The 23,163-nt window shown below is 36.2% G+C and overlaps 1 protein-coding gene across 1 annotated transcript in view; it reads right to left on the bottom strand.

Annotated features, from left to right (window-relative positions):
• The window catches only part of Jmjd1c (jumonji domain containing 1C), a 157,474-nt gene that overhangs the window by 88,687 nt on the left and 45,624 nt on the right, over nt 1-23,163 (bottom strand). The window contains exon 2 of the mRNA XM_055598915.1: nt 9,994-10,158. The gene's annotated coding sequence lies outside the window, so the exon portion shown is untranslated. The remainder of the gene's footprint in view (nt 1-9,993; nt 10,159-23,163) is intronic.

The following is a 23,163-nucleotide window of genomic DNA, read 5'->3' as shown; positions in this document are numbered from 1 at the left end:
ATATCTACGTGGAATAATTATTAAATGTTAACATCTTAAGAATTTTAAATAACAGTAACTATTGACATCACACTACTATTTAAGGGAAGGTTTGTTGTGGCTCCTGATGTGAACACAGTCCTCAGTGACTAGGAAGGTATGATGGCAGGAGTCTGAGGCAGCTGTGCCATAGAATCCACAGCCATGAAGCAGGACAAAGTGACGCTCTGCTCAGGCACTTACCGCTTTGCCCCCTTTCTTACTCAGTTCTGGATAATGCCACACAGCAGTGACAGCTACTTTTGGGTGGGTCTTCCCTCTCTGTGAAACCTTCCTGAAAACTCCTTCACTGGCAAGTTCAGGCCATGCTCCCAGGTGATTCTAAATCGAGTCAAACTGATAATGGTGATCATTCACCACACCTACGGGATTCATTAGGATGAGAATTCAGTGTGTTCAATCACTCCATTTCAATTTTCAATGCTTAAACAGCACCTAGATATGGTTATATTGATTTTATTAGGAGGGCTCTCTCAGTGCGATACTGCTATATTTGAAATCAAACTTCACAGCAAAAAAATAAATTAAAAAAAAAATTCCTGACATCAATTATTAGCAACATTCTGAAAAGACACTTACATGATATTTCTTTAGATGATTTTTCAGATTCATCTAAAAATCACCAATGGGGGTTTTGAGTTTTTGTTTTTTCTGTTGTTGTTTGGTTTTTGGCTTCATTGGTCGTGGTCTGATAATAGTTAATAGAATAGTTCCTGTTCTAAAAACGAAGCATGAATGCTGAGACTTACAAAAGGAGTTAAGGGACATCTAGGCATCAGCCATTGTGGTAGTTTTGGCTAGGGGGTCAATAACTGGTTTGTGCATATGCATCTTTTCTCAGACTACCAAGAACATGATTAAAACTACATCAGGAGAATTCTTTGGGTTTTTTTAGCTGGGAAAAAAAAAAAAGCAATAAACAGCACAGATGTGAAGGACAGAGAAGCACTTGTCAGCTGGTTCATTCCTTCAACTATATGGTTAACAACAATCAAACTCAGGTAATCAGGTGAGGTATCCTAGTTAGAGTTTCTATAGGTATGATAAAACCACCATGATTAAAACAAACCTGGAGTGGAAAGTTTATTTCATCTTAACACTTCCCCCTGTCCACATCTAAAAAATCGGAGTAGGGAAACGCAACAGGGAAAGAATCCTGGAGGCAGAAACTTAGAGGCTATGCTTAGGCTAGCTTGCTCTCATGACTTGCTCAGCTTGCTTGCTTTTATACCCCAGGACCACCTGCCTGGGGTACCACCAAATATAGTATGCTGGTCCTTCATATTGACCATTAAATTAAAAATGCTTCATAAGCTTGCCCACAGTCCAATCTTATGGAAGCATTTTCTCAACTGTGTTTCCCTCTTCTTAGATACAGCTTTTTAACTTAGTGTACTATGATTATTACATTTTCTGTGTGTGTGAAGCCACAAACAAGGTTGAAAAAGCATTCAGTTATACTGACATTTTCAGTGCAAGACAGTAAATAAAGAATACCATGTCTGCAAAGCACATGCCCTATCACCAAGTTCATACCCAATTCCCTCTGTGTACTATTTAATTTAGAAAATTCCTTCAAAGCAGTTACATTTTGCCATGAACAATGGCAATTACTTCAATGACTGTACCCAACACTTATCTATCTATATTTTAATCAATACTGTGAAGATCTTTTAAAATTTTTTTAAAACACTGACAAAGAAAAAAAAATTCACTTGTGTTTAGAATAAGCAATAAATAAGCAATAGCATCAAATTACTGATTAATTATCAAGATTTATAAACTGCATGGAAGAAAAACGGGACTTTTATCTGATGGTGTAACTTAAGACCCTAAATAAATGGAGATATATATTTTAGTGATTGTGATATGGGGGGAAAAGGGGAATTAGGGTAAATGTGTTTTCTCCAAACTCACAAAATCAATACCATTCCAGAAACAACCCCTTGCAAGTTATTTAATCTATGTATTAAGTAACATTGGTGTGTACAACTTGTGGCCATAAGCGGCATACCAGCAAATAAAGACTGCAATAAATATGACCAAACAAAACTGTAAATTTGATTAAAATGTCAGCTTTGTACGGGCGGCTTATTTTGTTTTTTGTTACATGAATTTATAGACAATATTCTGTTGTAATACCAAAAGAAATATGGACATTTTTTACACTGGATACACCTGACAAGAAGAAACTTCTCATCTTTTTTTCTATTTTGCTTCTAGTCGCCCCCAAAACTCCAGGGCCTCTAGCATGAAAGGCCAGTAGAATCACTGAGCTACACCCCAGCCCTGACGCTAGTTTTAATATCCATTAAGCATCATTCCATGTTTTAACCTAACTTAGTTTAATTAAAATGCCTCTCTGATGGTGAATTTACGTTTTTAAATTCTATTCATTTACTATTGAGGAAGGAGAGTGGCATACCTGTGAACCCTAGCACACAAAAGGAAAGTCAGGAGGACAATTTGAGGAAGCCATTTCTCTCCTTTCACCATTTGATTAGGTGGCCAGTGCCTTAACCCTTGAGCCATCTCACACAACTGTTCTCTTGTTTTTAAAGACAGGTTATCACATAGCCTAGCCTCAAACTCTTTATGTAGCTGAGGATTACTCTGATTCCCCCTGATCCTCTTGTTTCCACCTCTACAGTGCTGAGAGTAGGGGCCCGTACCAACATATGTGACTAAAAATGCCATTTTACAATTTAATGTTAGTAAATGGTGCAATTTAAGACATAAACATTCCACAATAGCTTTCCACAAGTAACATAATAAACTTCCATTAGAATTTTGTATAGAATTTTTAAAAAACAAAAATAATTGATATAGAGACATAATTATATCATCCCATGACTTTCCTCCCCCCTTTTGTAGTCAGTTATTTTATATAAACATGTTCTTTGTTTTAATCACAGGTGTGGGATATGGAGCTGCTTCAGACTGTCCACAACAGTAAATTATTTGCCTTGTGCAGGCTCTGAGAGGGATATACAGGCAGTTTAATTTTGGGGACTGTAAGAAGGAATAAATACCAGAGCCCTGGGGGGGGGGGGTGCCGAACATCCCTGCCCCCTGCAGTTCCCTCCTCATTGTTGTTATATTTTAATGAGAAAAAGTTGGAGTATTCTTGACTATAAAGACTGGACTTCCCTCAAGGAACCCTATGACCCTAACCAACAGGAAGCAGCCTAAGAAAACTATGGTCCCTCTTCCCATAATCTTTTTACTCTCCTACCTGCTGTTGGGGTGTTGGAAGGGATTGGGGTGAAGGAAGGTAAAGGTATAAGGAACCCAAATAAAAATAAGATAAAAAATATACACCTAGACCTTGTGGTTTTTTTGAGAGAGGGTTTCTCCATGTAGCCCTGGCTGTCCTGGACTCACAAAAATCAACCTGCCTTTGCTGGGATTAATGGCATGTGCCATCACCAGCTGGCTTCATGAGTTTTTTTAATACATTGTCACTGGATCAGAAATATAAGAAATGATTGTTTGTGCTGGACATGGTGATACAAACAGGTGGATCTGAGTTCAAAGCTAACATGGTCTGCATAAGACAGTTTGGGAACAAACAGATAAATAATGAGACTCAAATATTTAAAGAAAAAGGTGTTAATGACATCTAACAAAGAAATAAAGGTTAATAAAGATGTTCTAATAGATCACATATCTAATTAAATAAGTAAAACAACACAAGAAGAAGAGTATAGTGGAGTGTGGTGATGCACACAGGTAATCAAAGCAAACCGGAAAATCATCGTAAGTTCCAAACCAGCTTTACACACACACACACGCACGCACGCACGCCTTTCTCCCCTCTTCTCTGCTTCTGTCCTATCAATCTGACCATATCGTATGTATATATGACAAGTACCCTTATGTGATATAAGCAAAAATAAATATCTTATTTTTCACACTTATCTTTTGCAAAAAGAAAAAGCAGTAAATATGCACACTGCATCTTTTTTAACTAATAAGATAGCATTAGATTTAATTATTACATTTCTTTATAATTAAAAGAATAAAACAGGAAATAAAATCGTAAGTAAAATCCCGAAGAATTCATTATGCACACATAAATTCTCTCACATTAACTTAGGTCTCAACAGACAGTAATGAGATGTGAAGCTATATTGTAACATTACCGATTTATAGACTGTAAATAAAAAGCAAGACTTATTGAAAGTTAAATGAACACTTGTCTCTGGTCTCAAAAAGACTCTTTACAGTATAGCAACTCCATTGCTTAGAACCGCCTACAATTAATATTCAAATTGACAAATGCCTAATTTAAATCAAGGACTTCCATTTTCAACACAGGAATTATCAAAATAGACTAGCTGATACATATAACTAAATAGAGAAAGCCTTTTAAAAATGAATGACACCTTTTCAATTCTCAGTTCCTCCTGGCATAAAGGAGAAATAGAAAGTACTTTAAAACCTTTTTCTTCTGTTTATAATTTCAGTCATGGGGGCTAGTGTGGTGGTTTGAATGAGAATAGCCCCCATCAGTTCAGATATTTGAATGTTTGGTTCCCAGTTGGTAGAACTGTTTGGGAGTTCTGGCCTGGTCAGAGGAGGTGTGTCATGGGAGGGGAGCAGGGTTTCCAAAGCCAACCCCAGGCCCAACTGTTTATTCTGTCTTTTACTTTTGATTTGGCTGTAAAGTCTCAGCAACTGCTCCTGTCATGCCAGCCTTCCTCCTGTCATGCTTCCCACAATGATGGTCAGAGTCATGCTTAAAACTCTAAGTAAACCCCAATTAATGCTTTATTTTTTTTAAGATTTATTTATTTATCATATATACAATGTTCTGTCCGCATGTACACCTGCACGCCAGAAGAGGGCACCAGATCTCATTATAGACAGTTGTGAGCACCATGTGATCGTGGAAAACTGAACTCAGGATGTCTGCAAGAGCACCCACTGTTCTTAACCTCTGAGGCATGTCTCCAGCCCTAATGCTTTCTTTTACAATCTGACTCCATGACTATGGTCCAACTTCACAGCGATAAAATGATGCCTATCATAAAGAGTTGGTAACACACACAACCCTGGCTTCCATTTCCAGTATCACTGACTGACATGCTGACACGGAACTGTAGTCAAGGTGCATTAAAGAGGTCAAGGTAAAGATGAGAACTGTAAGGTCCACCTGCATTCTACAGACAGAATTTCAGAGAAACATGAAATATTTGAAACGCTCAATAAAACATAATAAAAGAACAATATATAATAATTAATATATCCCCAAGTTCACATTAAAAACAAATTTTCACCTTAAAAAACATATTTTAAATTTTTGTCTGGATGTTTTTTGTCTTTTGTCTGAATGTATGTCTTCTCACTGCACGTACGCCTAATGCCCACACAGTCCAAAAGGCAGCATGAGGGCTGGAAAGGTGGCTCAATGGTTAAGAGCACTGTCTGCTCTTCCAGAGGTCCTGAGTTCAATTCCCAGCACATGGTGGCTCACAACCATCTATACCCTCTACTACCTTCTTCTGGCAAGGAAGGTTTGCATGCAGATAGAGCACTCATAAAAAAATCTTAAAAAAAGAAAATCAAGTGGCATTAAGGCCACAGATGGAAAAACCAAAGGCAGCATAAGATCCCCTAGAACTGGAGTTAGAAGTCGCTACACAGGCTGCAGGGAACCAAAAATAGGTCCTCTGCAAGAAGAGTTACGTGCTCTTAACTACTGATCTCAAAGCAAGGGTAATTTTACATTAAAATAGAAATATTAAAATATGCTAAGCTGGTATATCAACTAATCATGGGGCGTGTTTTAACGTGTCACCAGCAAGCCATTCTGTCTTTTACAAATGAGCAAATATATACTTACACAAATCTAGAAAACATATGTCTTTTACTTAACTAGCTCATTACTTCTAGTCTACAAACCAATAAAGCATATTATTATAGTGAATACCCAGGTAATTAAAACATAAAGGTGGTATTTGTGTATATGAAACACAGAAAACTAAGGTGCCATGAACTTTTCGGCTTCATTATAACGTCATTGGGTCAACAGTATATATACAGAAGTCACACAGTAATTAAGTTCATATGGAGCGTGACCACGGTACGTTTTTTAAAGATATATTTATTTGACTTACTGTGCATGAGTGTTTTGCCTGCACGTACATGTGTGTACCACATGCATGCCTGATGTCAATAGAACCCACAAGATAGCTAGGGTTACACATGGTTAAGAGCCACTGTGTAAATGCTGAGACTGGAACTCAGGTCCTCTGCAGAGCTTTGAGTCCTCCTCAGTTCTCTGCCCAGCCCCTTCCCATTAAAAAAAAGGGGGGAAAAAGGGGGGGGGGGGAGACTAGGGCAAAAGATGGTCAATGATAAGAAAGCATTTAAGCGGTATCAACAAGCCCCAAAGTTTTGGCATATGACAAAAAGATGTATCTTTGAGATGTCTTGACAGAATGCCTGAGGACATGAGACCATGGAGATACATAGGTATGTAAAGATGTACCCAGAGCTGTGGTTAACCAAGGGTGAAAGAAACACATGTTTTGTTTCTACTGAGAGTTTATTACCTTAAATAGAAGGACCGTGAGCTAGAATAATCTATAATCCAGTGGTTCTCAACCTTCCTAATGCTGCGACCATTTAATACAGTTCCTCATGCTGTGGTGAGCCCCAACCATAAAAGTTTTTTGTTTTTTTGCTACTTAATTGTAATTTTGTTAGTGTTAAGATCCGTAGTGTAAATATTTGTGTTTTCAAATGGTCTTAAGTGACCCCTGTTCAAAGAGTCACCCCAATTGGGGTCGCAACTAACACATTGAGAATGGCTGGTCTAATCCAACACAATAATTAATAGGCTGGAAGTCCATCGTCAAAACGCTTACCTCAACAAGCTTGTTATATAAAATGCTGATAGCAACAGTGTTAAGACAAAACTAGGATTCAACAAAAGAACCTGACACAGCTTAGTATAGAGCAAAAGTTTTGCTTTTTTTTTTTTTTTTTTACATATTGACAATAAGGCTCAAGATATTAAGCTTCATGACTCAGTTTCCTCACTCATAGTAATATAGGAAGCTCTCATTAAATAAAATGGATTTTTTTATTTTATTTCCCTTTGTTTAATGTGGGTGGGGGCTTGTATGTGTACCATAGGGCTACTGAAATAAAAACTTTCTATATTACAGTGAGAAAGCAAGTTTGAATCCATTTATTTTACATGAAAATAAACGGCCATATTTCAGCTATATATTCACACAGTGACTGCAAGAGATAAAAACATTTAAAGCAAATTCGTAAGTTTACTTCCTATTTGGGATGTGGCATGTCTAAACATGTTAGTAACTAAAACACGTTTGAGAGGCCACAATCTAAACCAAACTTACCCCAACATTTTATCCAGAAAAGTGCAATATACAATAATGTAAAAAGATTCTTAATAGTCCAAGAATCTAAAATAAATTAATGAAGGTTTACATACCATCAGAATTACCTATTTAAGAAAGAAAATGTTCACTAAGAAGTAGGAACCAGATTTTTGTGTTCTGTAACCTGAGTGTTCTGAGTTTTTCAGTATTTGCTCTTTTCTGCCTTGTTTAAAATTAGTAACTTACCAGAATATGCTTTGTCCTTTAACATAAATTATATATAGAAACTTGCTGTACCTTTCATCAAGCCAGGCTGTAGTCCACTTACTACTTTAAAATATGTATTCATTGTCTTTGATGGTACACCACTGGGCTTTAGAGACCACAGAAAGATAACTACATCAGATTCCTGTCTTCAAATGTACAATCTATCAGAGGATAGACATGAAAATAGGTAACAATACAAAGCAAATGAGTTAGTTGTTAAAACAGAAGTATAAACATCATTCTTTAGGGGCACCAAATGTGAGATTCCTTTTTGCTGGGTGATCTGGAAGACTGCAGTGGAAAACTAACTCTGTTGCTCAGAAAATGCTGCACTATTAACAGCCCCACTGGGTTAGGGTGTTTAAGACAGCACTTGGGAAGCAAAGGAAAGTGGACCTCTGAGAGCTGGTCTCAGAATTGCAGAATAGCCAGGGATGACACTTGCCACCCTTCTACTTTGAATCATGATTCCAAGTCCTAGTTTTTAGGTCTGGTCTTTTGTTCTTTAATTTGACAACAAAGGTATTATGACAGAGATTCTTTCTCCTCAGTTCTACTACTCTAGAGAATCCTAATACAAAAAGGACTCCAAAAAAAGAAAACATTTTCATATCACACCTGAAACTAAGTAATAACTAGAATACATAAAGAACTTTTAAAACTCAATAGCAAAATAAACCAAAGAATTCAAATTCGGCCAAGTAAAAGAGAATAAACACATATTCTCCAATAATAACATGAAAAGATACACAACATCATACTCTTTATTTGGAATAAAAACAAGATACCACTTCACAGTTATCAAGCACACTACTGCAACACACATACAAATGAGAGGGTTAACAGGAGAGAACATTGTTGAATATCTAAACAAACTGATGATACAAATGGAAAATGACATAACTATGAAAGACCACATGGGACTGTTATAAAAACTAACTCAAAGTGGGGAAGTGGTGGCACACGCCTTTAATCCCAGCACTTGGGAGGCAGGAACAGGTAGATCTCTACTACTGAGTTATATCCCTAGCCTCTATATTCTAAAATCATGCTTGTATTCAAACTGTTTCAAAGGAGTTGTCAAAATAAATTTCTATTTTTACATGTACAAAAGCATTAAAGAGTTAATTAGTTAAAATAAAAAAATATATGTAAGCAAGTTATACTTCAAAAAATGTGGAAGGCTATAGAGGACATCATGGAGGATTTGCAGTGTGCTTGAGGCACAAGCTTAGTCCCAATGTTAAAAACTGGGGGTTGGAAAGTATCTCACCTGGCTTATTTGTCAGTCATATCAAATACCTGAAATACTGCTTGTTAGCTTTTTGAAAATGTGTATTTGTGTACATCAATGAAGTGTGTGTCATGTGTGTGCAGACATCTACAGAGGTCAGGAGATTTTGGAGTACTCTGGAGCTGGAGTTACAGGCAAATATTAACCACCCAAGAGTAGTGCTGAGAACCAAATTCAGGTCCTCTAGAAGAAAAGTACAAGTTCTTACCTACTGAGCCATCTTTCCAACTGAAATAATTTTCAAAGAATTTACATCATGCTGATATGAGATTGGTTTAAAGGAACCATTTCCTAGTCATTACTTGCTAAGCATTTTGCCAGAGAGCAATAACAGTTGTTTGATGTGGTTATTTTCCTAATAAATTTTTCATTTTCTTCTTAGAGAAAGGCTGTCAAGCTAGCCTAGAACTCACTATGTAGATGATGCTGACACTGAACTCCTGACCCAATCCTCCTGCTGTCACCTCTGGAACTGCTGGAATTAAATGAACATATAAGTGGCTTGCTTAACTCAATTTAGTAATCTTGTTTAGTTAGCATGTTTCATTTTCTAACTCTTCAAACTAATGAGGATTTTACTGAAATATTTTCTTAAACAAACCATTCCCTGATATAAATTAATTTGGCCCATACCATGTATGACCTACAGTGATGACTAATTAACAATACAAGAAGAGTCACATGCTTCTGAAAGCTTTAGAAATTCAAGCATCTCACCCTAACCTCAAAATTTCAACAAAGCTGTTCCACACAATACAGACAGCATCTGAATTACTGTTTTTCATCAATTCTATAACCAAATTTAAGTTTTTACCTAACTGGATAGAACAAACAATTATGAACTAAATATTCTGAAAAATATTAAACTGACACACAAAACTCTTAAGTACAACAGTGTTTTGAAACTTATGCTAGATCACGACTTTTAAAGAACATTAAACTATAATTGGCCAGACACTGTAAAACTTACATTCAATGTTTACTCATCTTAAGGGAACAACTGAAAACACTTAACAAGACAGGAACAAATCTTACCAGTGCAGGCCACTGAATCTGTCTGCTCTTTGATCCCTGAGTCTGGCTAGGGTCGTTCCTTCTGGCCCAGATTAAGTGGTATTCCACCAAGAAAGTTGAAAAATCTTCATAAACTTTAACCCACTCCCGTTTATCCCATTCAAGGTCATCAAATTCCACGTAAACCTATGAAAAAAAGAAACACAATTTTTCAGTCATACACAGCAACATTAACCCATGGAACAGCATCAGAGTATACATTACTAACATTACTTTTCAGTTTTTTGGCACAAGGTCTTGATATATTATGTAGCCCATACTGGTCTCAAACTTGTGATCCTCCTATTTTCCCTCCCAAGTGCTGGAGCTTTGTAGTGTTATTTTAGAACAAGAACCCTACTTATTTCTATAACAAGAAAATGAATCCTAAATGACTACATACATGGTAATAAAAGTGATTCAAGCAATGCTAATTAGCACATATTACTCAGCATATCTGAAATACACACTAAAAACTATGTGTGACTGATCATTCTAATGGTGGAGCTAAAGTAAAAAAGTAGCTAGAGGTATTACTCAGTAGTATAAAATAAATGCTTAAATAAAAAAGGCCCTGAATCCACATCATTAAAAAGGAAAAAAAGAAAAGTAAATACAAAATATATTACGCTTTGCAAATTACTCATATCTCTGTGGAACTAACACAACCACAAACAACTTATAAACTGAACCTGGCATAAAACATTACTCACAAAAGGTAGTAGAAATGGCTCACAAAGTACAAGTCAACATAATAAACCACACTAAGATTAAGAAAAATTATATTTTTAATGATACAGAATATACACCTGGCAGCAGAGCTGTTGTGGCACACACCATAACCTCTGCACTCTGTGGCAGGGCAGTTACAAGCTAGCCACTTAGTTTACCTGGTGGTCCCCCCACACACTGGTTTTGTTTCATTAACTGTAGAAGACATTCTGAGGCAAGAATTAGTGTTTTGTTTTTTTGTTTTATTTCCTAATGCCTAGATTGTTGTACCTGTAAACCAAAGCAGCTACTAAATTTTCTGTGTAAATATATCACAAAACCATGAATGACTAATTTAGGAGAAAAAAAAATGTGTGTGTTTGAATATAGCTTTTCTTTTTGCAGACTAACCATCGTGTTTGTAATTATCTAAGAAAGGAAAGAGAAGATTCCAAGCTATATAAACATTGCAACGGGATATAAAAACTGGTCATTATTCAGAAATAGTTGGGTTTGGGGCAGAGAGGGCACTTGCACAACCATGCCTGTTAATATGATTACTACAAAATTACATCCTCACTGAGATAATATAACAATAAATTCTAAGAACTGGACCCCTGGTTATTAAAATGACTACATGCCTCTTTAATAACCCTTTTTTTGTTTTTGAAGACAAGGTCTCATAATTTAATCCACACTGGCCTTGAAATTCTTGGCAATCCCCCTCTTCAGCCTCCCAGTTTCTTGGAGGACAAGCATGAGCTACCACATCCTGCTGAATTTAGTGATTCTAACTTATTTCAAATAACTGCAAGTTGATTATACCTACTTGGTATCATCATATAGACCTAATATTTATATTAAAATGAAAATGAATTGCATGGCTTTGAGAAATTTATCTTGTGGTTTATTCAAAATCAAACGGCAACCTTATCCTAATGTTGCTTACCCACAAAGAATATTTCATATTAAAAAAGGTGCCTGGTATCTTGAAGCATGCCTTAACCCCAGCACTGGGAGGCTAGAGGCAGGCAGATCTTTGTGAGTTAAGGGCCAGCCTTTTCCACAGAGTTCCAGGCCAGCCAGTATATAATGAGACCCTTAATAGGCAGGCAGTGATAAATACTTCAGACTACATTAATTAACATTCTTCAAAATGTAGTCTATAACATATACTCATTACACTCATGCTTTTATTTAGAAAATAGGTCCAGGAAGAAGCCAACCCAGTCATGAAATGTTAAATAATATCCAAATTGAAATCACAGTACTACAGCACTGCCACCAACCACCACTGCTGACTTTACCCATAAACCTTTCCCTGATTTGCTACTAGACTAACAAGAAAAATATTCTATAAAGAAATAATATAGAAAACAATAGTGTTGCTACAAGATTCATTTATGTATTGATCTATATAAGTAATTTAGTAACAAAAAGTCAGTATCAAAATCTGCTATGATTGGGTCCTTGTACTGGCTGGGTTTGTGTGTCAACTTGCCATAAGTAAGTCATCAGAGAGGAAACGCCCCCATGAGATCCAGCTGTGAGGCATTTTCTCAATTAGTGATCAATGGGGGAGGGCACAGCCCAGGGTGAGTGGTTCCATCCCTGGGCTGGTGGTTCTGGGTTCTACAAGGAAGAAGGTTGAACAAGCCTGAGGAAACAAGTCAGAAAGCAGTGCAGAGCCCTCCAGGGCCTCTGTATCAGCGCCTGCCTCCAGGTTCCAGCCCTACTTTAGAGTTCCTATTCTGACTTCCTCCAGTGATGGACTATGACCTAGAAGTGTAAGTCAAGTAGGTCCTTTCCTCTCCAACTTGCTTTTTGTTCGTAGTGTTTTGTACAGAAATAGAAACCTTGATTAAGACAGTACTCAAAAAATTCAAATCAAGCAAGCTAAGGATGTAGCTTAGTCACAGAACACTTCTCTAGCACTGCAAAAACGAAAGGGTGCATAAAAAATAATTTGGCATCTCAACATCTGTGTTTTTGTTTTGTTTTTTTCTTACTGGACTAAACAAAAACATCAAAAGAACTGAGGTCCAAATGAAGTTCAAATGATATCTGCAATCCAGAAGTCATAACGGTCTCACACAACACACTATATATTGGTATACAAAGATGAGATATCTACAATGGGTTTGCAACAACCCTTTAAAATTACCTTTATTAACCTTGGGTAAAACAAAGGAGAGAAATGACAAAGAACATGGTAATCGTTCAATAAGCTTAAAGGAAAAACAAAACAAGATAAGGTCTTGCTCTATAAGACTTGGCTTGGCTGGAACTTGGTACACAGACCAGGCTATTGTCCTGAGTGTTGAAGTAAAAGGTATGGACACCCACACCTGGCTCAATACCCTTTTACTTTCTTTTTCCCCCCTTCCAATCTAACACCAACTTTTAATTAAGAAATAAGATTTTTGGAATGTGTTTCCTTTCTGAGTATATTTTTAAAATCTACTTCAAAATGAGTGCTCAATTTAATATGAAGTTACTTTTTGAGAAAGCGTGTATACTACCAGTATCATAACCAAAAACTTCAGATGACCCAGCACTCCAAAAGACAAGATGACTGAATTTCTTTCACTAGCTCACCTAACAGTGTCTGCAGACCATGGATGGGTGGAAAATGGTTGTACTGATTACTGTTAGACTGCATAACACACAATAGGGCTACACACCCACATTTCACATCCTATAGAAAACACAGATGCAAATTGGTGAAACCTAAACATATTAAGTAAAATATTTTTTAAAGTCAAAACCTTGTGACCTCTGGGTAGCAATCTGATTCTCAGAAATAATATTAAGGTCATAATTTATTTTAAAAATTATATCAAAATTAAAATTGCTGTGACAAGTCAGTGTTAACAATATAAAACAACTACAAAGTAGAAAAACATTTACAACTAATGTATTTGACAAAATGTGTGTATCTTAAAACAGAAAAACTTAAAACTCTCAAGAAAAGGGTGCACAAAAAAATACAGGTTTAAAGTATGAACAAGTGCTTTTAGTGATGAAGAACCACAGTACTGGAGGCTGTATAATCTCACACTGAAGAAAACAAAACATTGACAACCTACACAAGCACACATGCATGCAAAAACAGATAAAATACAACTGGGTAATACTGTAAATTAATTGGAAAGAGGATTAAACAAGTAATCCAAAATTAAAAGATAATAAATCTGGTATTTCAGAACTTTCAGAAAAAGAACGCACTTTTTTTCAACTTTAAAGTCGTTTTGTTTATAATGAAATCTTAGAAAACACCCCAGCTCCTAAGGGAAAGGAATTACACTTTTCCCGCCCTGAGATAAAATCTTGCTATTTAGCAATGACTGGTTTGTACTTACAATGTAGCTCAATAAGGACACAAATTTCCCAAAAAGCATCAGACTCAGGTTCCTGAGTGTTGGGCTTACAGATATGAGCCACCACATTTTAATGGCACCTTTCCACCAAAGAAACGGGACACTGGCACATGGTTGTATCTGTCTTGCAGTATATGTAAAAATAAGGATGGGGAGGGACAATAACTGGTGCATTTACTATTGTTAACTTACATACATATTTATATTTTCAGGTTGTGAAGAATTTTACAGGAAAACAGAATTCAGGGACAAAGTTTTTCATCCAATTAAAAATAAAAATAATCCCTGTGAACAGGAACCAATGTTCCAATGTTCTTTCATTCTTAACCAATTGCAATGTTGCAATTTTTAAAATAACCACAAATTTTGCAAACAAGAATCACTATTATTTATTAACCATCATTTAATCTATTTTTCACCAGGAGAAAATTATAAACAGGATTTTCATTTAAAAAAATAGGTTGTCTTTGTTTAGTATACAAAATTAATGATTTATGATACATAAAAAACAATGTACAAAATACTTTTTAAAAATTTTAATCTTTTAGCACAGAAACAGTAACATAATATACTCATTGTCAACTCCAACAATTTCATCCATCCATCCATCCATCCATCCATCCATCCATCCATCCATCCAGTTTTCAGGGTTTCTCTGGCTGTCCTAGTAGACCAGAAATCTGTCTTAAATTCAGAAATCTGTCTGCCTCTGCCTCCCACTACTGGGATTAAAGGTTTGGGCCTCCATGGCCTGCTTTTTCAACAATTTCAAACTCATCCCAACTAGTTCTCTAAAATCTACCTATAATAAATCAGCATTTACTTTCCAAGGATGGGCATTTTATGTGCTTTAAGTTCTTCAAGGTCCATAAGAAGTTCCAACTAGTTGACATGACTCTGAAAGCTACCTTTGTTTAAAGATTTTCACCTAATATTTTCATGCTGTGATTACATTATTAAAGAAAGCAAGTCATGCCTGGTGGTTGGTGGTGCACACCTTTAATCACAGAGCTTGGGAGGCAGAGGCAGGCAGATCTCTGAGTTTGAGGCCAGCCTCTTCTACAAAGCGAGTTCCAGTACAGCCAGGGTTGTTACACAGGAAAGCCATGTCGCAAAAAAAAAAAAAAAAAGGAAATCAAGTCATTAGTTCCTCATAATCAATTATCTGTATTTCGCAGACTATTCAATGTGCTTTGTTTAATCATGTGCCTGTCATTGTACTGCCTGTAACTGTTGCATGTAGTCTTACCCAAAATCAGGATTATCAGAGAAAATGATCAAGTAAGTAGCATGATACCTTTGTCAATACACACGTGAATCTGTCCATAAGCCCTAGCACATGGGAGGCTGAGGCAGGTAGCTGGCAAGTTCCTATACAGCAAGACTTTCTAGCTATCAACACAACCCTCAAGAAAAGACACGACTTATCTGAATACATGATGTATTTATGGCAATAGCGATTACTATCTAAATTCAATACTTCCCTCTACAAAAGGGCAATTTTCTTAAGTATATTATTCAAAAACCCTCCTTATCTATAGATCGAGTTTCTAAAATAGACTTGCTATTCCACCTTTCCATCTGAATGCTGAATGTGTATCCTTGGATGACCTAGAACTCTTACACGAAGACCTGCTGTCCTGGAATTCAGACTTTCGAATGCCTCTCTCTTGCTTACGTGCTGAGATTAAAAGCATGGCCAGCATGCTTCCTCTCCTTATTTTGTTTTTAAGGGAAGAACAACTATGAATTTCGGGTATGTTATTAAATGACAAATCCTCTTTAAAAACCCAAGTTTACAGCACAAGCACACACTCAGATCTATGAACACGGAGTGTACCTTACCTACTTGCTATGCCATATTTTAACTGAACAATGTATTACCCATCGTAGGATAAAAATACTCTTTATTTACATTTATACCTTTGTAATATACCATTTGGTACATGTGCCATGTTTAAAAAAAAAAAAACACAAACATTTTTTGGAGGAAGAGGTAAGTCAGGCAGTTGGCTGCCTAGGACATGCTCTGTAGACCACCCTGGCCTTAATCTCACAGGGATTTATCTGACTCTGCCTGAGTGTTGGATCTGAAGGCTAATCCAGAAATGTTTTACAATGTGTCCAATAGTACTATATAATGAATATATGTCAGAGCCAGAACTCAAGCTGGAGTCAACTTTAAAAATTCACATATTAAGTTCAAAAGGAAACACCAGTCATTAGTATGTTCAAGAAACCACAAGGCAAAAATCAATTTTAACAAGTGTTAATTCCCTATAAAAGTATGAACTATATTGTTAAAGTTATATCAACGTTTGACTTTTTATGACCTTATATATGCAAGTAATTTCATAAATGTCAGTAAACTGAATAAATGAAGGTATGAATTTAAAAAATGTAGGTACAGGGCTGAATATGGCACGCTCACTGGTAGAACATTTACTTGCCTGGCATGCTCAAATCCTTAAGCTCAATCCCCTAAGACTTTTCTCACACACACACACACACAGAGAGAGAGAGAGAGAAAGAGAGAGAGAGAGCGCGCTTTCTGGCATCAGATTTTAATAGTACCTATTCTAAAAAAATGGAAACAGGAAAAAATAAGTAAGAATGCTTCCAAAATAATGTAAATATTCTCATTTGACTCAATTCAATTTTACCAAAGAAAGGAAACCAAATAGACCAATTTACTGAATAAAAGAAAGATGATGAATTAAGGAGAAACAAGACTATTACCATGAAAGAAGATGATGCAGAATAAACAGAAGCAGAGAGAATAAATAACTACTCACACCACCTCTTTTGCATCAATCTTCTCCACCAAGGAGAACTGAATAGAAAACTAAAAGATGTAGAAGAAACAGTCTAAAAAGTAAATAAATTCAAAATGAGAAAAGACAGTAAGAAAATACCTAGCCACTTTTTAAATTAGTATTTAGAGTTGAAATATTCATAGCCCCAAGTAGGCATGTACTTCTAATATGTGTCAAATGACAGAAACTGAAAACAATTCTAACATGATTTTTAAAAACAAAGAAGAAATGTGTTCTAGAAAGTGTGTGTTTGTGAGAGAGAGAGACAGACAGACAGACAGACAGAGGGAGAGAGAGAGCTTAAGAGCACTTACCACTCATACACAGACAGAAACATAGGTTTGGTTCTCAGCACCCATATGGTGGCTCGCAGCTGCCTGAAACTCCAATTCCAAGAGATTTGATACCCTTGTCTGGCCTCTGCAGGCCAGAAAGGACATAATTAACATACACAGTTGTGGGCAAAACACTCTACATACACATAAAGTTAAAGTAAACCTTGTCTTTAAAGCAGCTTGAAGGCATTTTTTAAAAGGGTTTATACTGGTGCTAGAAATGGCTCAACGGTTGAGTGTCCTTGAAAGGTTCCTAATTCTCAGTTCAGAATACCTACAACAGGGAGCTCACAGCTCCAAAGGAATCCAGTGCCATCTTCCAGAGTCTAGAAGAAGTACCTGTGGGTTATAACCCTTTTGTGGGTCAGACTGCGTATCAGATATCCTGCATATCAAATACTTATATCATGTTTCACAACTGTAGCAAAACTAATAATTTTATGGTTGAGGTTCACCACAATATGAGAAACTGTATTAAGGGTTGCAACATTAAGGTTAATAAAAACTCAATCTGGAATCTAGACTGACACAAAAAAATACAGTTCATGAGTGCACATACACACACACACACAAATATATATTTCTAAAAAGGTTTATTTATAGAGTGAATTTTATCTTACAATTAATATTAAGTTTTCATTTTCAATTAAAATCCTTTGTCTTAAGTGGGTTAAGGTAATTAATGTCTGCATTTTTTAAGACAAAATATTATGAAGATTAAAATACAATCGGGAGCAAAATATCAAGGTGTAGGCATATTCATACATAGGTGTAGTACATAGGTGGATGAACCTCTGTAATTTAAGTCTAACCCAAAACTAATGCAAAGCAAAGTCTTCAATGTATGTTACAGCGTTTATTCTTAAACTTCGGATAAGACATTTAGATAGAAGCCAAACTGTAAATGAAATGTATATAACATGATGGATGATAAGGATTCCACACACAACAACAACAACAAAAAATCAAACAGAATTGACTGATAATAGAATCATGGCAAGCAGTGGTAGTTTAGTGTAATAAAGGATGTTAAGCTAACCTACAGTTAGGGGATTCTGGTAAACAATCAATTTTACCACACAGAAGGCCCCCAAAATTATAGAACTCTTTGGGAGTTAAGTACAGCCAATATAAGAGACTGACTACAGTCTATGTAAATGGCAGTCTATCGGCTAGATGAGATTGTTCCCTGGAACAAATGTTTCTAATAGGAATAATATTCAATCAAGTTGGGGGGAGATGATCACTGAGAAGAAGTATTAGATGCACCTCAATAATGACAGTTACCCAGGACTAGTCTCTGGCTTCTTTGTCAGGTACCCAAGCTTTCATCACAAGCACCACACAGATGGTGCCATCTCTCTTTTGTTTTGTTTTGTTTTATTGAGACAGAGTTTTCCTATATAACAGCCTTGGCTGTCCTAGAACTCTCTTCATAATATAAGGTCCTGCAGATTCCCTTCCTGTTATTATTTTAGAAGCTCATTTCTTTTTCTTTTATTTAGGCAACTCAAGGTCATTTTCCATAACTCTTTTTCTATATACAGTTAGTCCTTAAGAGAAAGCTTCTCATAGTATTTAATTCTGTTAATTCAAAAATCTTAAATATTGCTGTCTCCCAGACACGTAATTCTCAACCAAGCTTAAGCATGTATTCATAATGAGCATGCAAGTATTAATGTTACTTCAAACAATGTTAAACACACACACACCTCTTTCCCCTAATGAACTCCTTTCTCATATTCCTTTCTTTAGTATTACGAAGACTATTTCTGGCTGGGTGAGGTGGAGCACACCTGTTGTCCCTGAAAGTTCAGGGTCAATGTGGGATACACATTAAGTTCCAGACCAGCCTGTGCTACATAACCAGGCTACTCTCTTGGCTAGTGACATGGCTTATCATGTAATGTGCTTACTGCCCAGCCTAGCTACCTGAGTTGGATCCCCAAGTACCCACATGGTGGACAGAAAGAACCTATTAAACTGTCCTCTAGCCTCCACATTCACAGGTGGCATAGGTATACATGTAAATGTAAGAAAAACATTTAAGAGTTCTTTCTAGTATATCTAGTATAATTTTATTTCCCCTGTTCATTCTCCCTTCCCCTTATGATGATGGGGAATCTAGATTCAGGTCACATCATGTTTGCATTTTTCAGTATTGTTCTAATTTTGAATACCACTATGATAGATGTAACACTAGCTAGCTACTTTACTATAAAACAGAATATAATAGAATAATAGCTGGGTCACATATTCATAAAAGCCATAGGGATTCTCTAATATAGCCTTCAGGAAGCATGTGGTATAATTTTCTGCCAGATGTGGCCAGTCTGACCTCTAAAATTCCAAATTCTAAAAATAACTAGATAAAAGTATAGTAGTGTAATTACATATAAAGATGTTTACTTATCCCTACAGGTTCATGTTCTTGAGCACTTGGTCCCTAGTTGGTGGTGCTGTTTGGGAAGGTGATAGAACCTTTAGGATGTGGAAGTCTTGCTGGCGTAGTCAACAGTAGTACTCAAAAAGTAGACTTCTTGAGGTTTTACAACTTGGCCCCATTTCTCTCCTCTTCCTGTGTGTTGGTAACAATCATAAATACTAATATGAAAAGTTAAGAATGAGATGATTACTAGCACATCAATTTATATAAGAACATACAGAACTCATTTTCACTTGTAAGGAATATGTATTCAGCCTTTATTTGTGTAAGTCTAAAGACACAAAAATGGCTACACACCTATACAGGAAAATATACAAGATTGTATTCCTCGGGTATTGTTTAAAATACAACCTCTCTTGCCATATCTAACACAATGAAAAGCAACTATAATGCTCTATGGACAACCGACACCTGCAGGAAAAGATGCAGTCTGGCAAGTGCTGGGCCTGTCCATTCATCACTCAGTTCTCAAACATTAAGGCACTCCTCCTCTCTCTTCCTGTACACTCAGGGGACAGAGCTAAGAAAACAGAGCTTACAGTGTTCTAGCTGAACTCACACAGCTGAACTTGGCCTTAAAAAAAATGCAGTCTTTCAGGGAACAATTTTTAATGTGGATTCAAGTGCTAGAAAGGACTGGTTTAAAAACAAAAAAAAAAAAAAAACCTTGTCAAAAACTTACTATTTTTATAAGACTCAACTAATGAAGGTGCCTAAAACTAACACTAAAATATGAGAAGCCTAATGTCTACATTGTGCCAAGTAAATGGAACATATATACACGCAACCTTAACAATTTCACAGAACAAAACAACTCAAAATATTGTTCACTCCACAATATTTTGAGAAGATTTAACAGTGATTTCTTAAGTTAGAGGATTTAGTCCATGATGAGGCAGGTTATTTTATCAGTATCTTGCAATACTTTGTTAATAATTTACAAAGCTTCAGCTATTTATGACAAAGAGTTTGGCATGTTACTAAACCATAACAGGCCTGTCAGAAAACAAGGAGAAACTGTCTAGATGGTTGATCATGCTGTGCTGGCAACTTCTCAAACATCTGCTAAAGGTCAGATTTCCACTGCATGGAACCAATCAATGGAACTACACAGTTCTCCTAGCACTCTAAGAAGCTAAACAAAGACCACTATTTTACGTAAGTAAGAGAATATAACTTGGCTTTGTAATAAATTACAGCAAAGTCTCTGGCTTTCTTATCTGAGAAATCATACATTTAAACAAAACTTCTGAACTTCTATTTGTATTTTAACTTATGTTTACTGTGTTTACAAAGTATGAATATTATAAAACTCTACCTTTCCACTTGGTAAAAACTGATTTTCCTAGTTTTATATTACAGAAAGTGCAGTATTTCCTACTGAAAAGTTAAGTAAATTTCAACACAATAAATACAGGTGCTTTTAAATATGAAAACAAGTTACTAGGTTGCTTAATTCAGTAAAATTCATTCTGCCAGCTCATTCACATTCGCTGAATTGCTAGAAAACAGTATTGATAAAACCAAACTTGTTACAGGAACATTCAGATTTTTTCAGTGATCAAAAAAAAAAAAAAAAAAAAAAAAAAAAAAACTGGCACCAGGGCTGCTGAGAGAGCTCAGTAGTTACGAGTGCTTACTGCTCTTACAGAGGATGGAGTTGGCTCCTAACACCCATATCCCGTGGCTCACAACCAACTGTAACTCAGGTTTTCAGGAGAACTGATTCCCTTCTCTGAGCTCCGTGGACTCCTGCAATCATATGGTACACATGTGCCCCCATACACATAAATACTAATTTTTAATATGACTATCAAATTAAATATAAATTTTTGCTAAAAAGGCCTAAAAACATTCCATACTCAGGAAATCTGACTAGTTATTTAAACAAAAATTAAATGCAAGTTAATAAAGTATAAAAAAAGAATCATAAGTATGTTCAATCTATATGCAAGGGGTTCAGGGAGTGAGTAAGACATGGCTTCACTATATCGTCCAGAATGAGCTGAGGCTGATCTCCCCATCCTCCTGCCTTAGCTTTCTAGGTGCTAAAATTATAAGCATCCATTTTTTTTTTTTTTTTTTTTTGGAGACAGGGTTTCATTACGTAGCCTTGACTAGCCTCCGACTCTCAAAGAACCATCTTCCTAAGTTACTGTGTGCTGAGCTTGAAAGCAATCATTACTTTGCCCAGCTCTTTTTCTTATTGTTGTTATTGTTGTTTCATTTTGGGGGAGGGTCTCTACTGTGGATCTCTAACTGTCCTGGAAACCTCTATGTAGACCAGGCTGGCCTCTAAGCAAGCAGTCCACCTGACTCTGCCTCCTGAATGTTGGGATTAAAGAAAGGTGTGTTCTACTATTCCCAGCCTCCAGCTCTTTCTTAAAAGACGTTACATTAAATCCAAAATTTAAAGTTCATGTGTTTTTCAAATTATTCCCTATATAAAACTACATATACTACTGTCAAAGTTTGCTAAGCAAATTATGAAAATAAATTATGAAGATTTAAAATGTCTTTTCATATAAGAATGCAAGTTAAAAGTAAACGTTTTGAAATCCTGGATGAACCACTTTGCCAGGGAATCAGGAAGGTAAAGGTCACTGCTTAAACATAAACTTATCATGTATGAGACACTGAATTTAACCCAACACCAAATTTCACATTTTTAATGCATTCCAGTCTGTGTGTGTATGTATGTATACACTGTGTGTGTCCTGGGGAGAGGGGGCAGGGCGAGGAGAAGCAGAGGCAGACAGACTGGGGATAAGGGGAGGGGGGCTTACATACCAGAGCAAGTATAGAGGACAGAGAACAACTTTATTAAGTTGATTCTCTCCTTCCACCTTTATTAAGGTTACAAAGACCAAAATCAGATCTTCATGCTTTTACCCACCCATATGAGGCATCTACCCAGGCTTCAGTATTTCTATAATGAAAATGGAATGAAGACCCTACAACAAATAGCTCTCAGGCAGTTAGTAAGTAATTTGAATAAACAAGTTACTATTTGCAACATCAAATAAGTAAATAAGTGGCTAAGAAAATAGAAGCACAATGGTAATTTTCCCATTTTCATATTAATTATAAAAATAATTAAAGCATCTCACTACCAAGTAACAATCCATAAAGTCACTTCTAGAATCCTACGAGTCAACTGAAACTCAAAAGTGACAGAACACACCAGATTCTTGCTAGATCTTTTAATTAAATATATCTTTGAAGATTGGGCCATTAAGTTATTGATCATTATTTCTGAACCATCTACTGAAGCCCCCATCCACCCAAGTATTCAAAGCCAAGTTTAGTAAAGAAAATGTGGTAAAATGCTTAACATATTTCCTTGAATTCTTTTAACATTCTTTTAGGCAAAATATTCTATAGTTGATAGACCAGAAGAAAGAAAGAGGAAGGAAGGAAGGAAGGAAGGAAGGAAGGAAGGAAGGAAGGAAGGAAGGAAGGGA

Source organism: Psammomys obesus, unplaced genomic scaffold, assembly GCF_907164565.1.
Source record: "Psammomys obesus unplaced genomic scaffold, mPsaObe1.curated_primary_1811, whole genome shotgun sequence".
Taxonomy (NCBI): domain Eukaryota; kingdom Metazoa; phylum Chordata; class Mammalia; order Rodentia; family Muridae; genus Psammomys; species Psammomys obesus.
The sequence above is the reverse complement of the archived record's forward strand: the minus strand, read 5'-3'. Positions and strand labels throughout refer to the sequence as shown.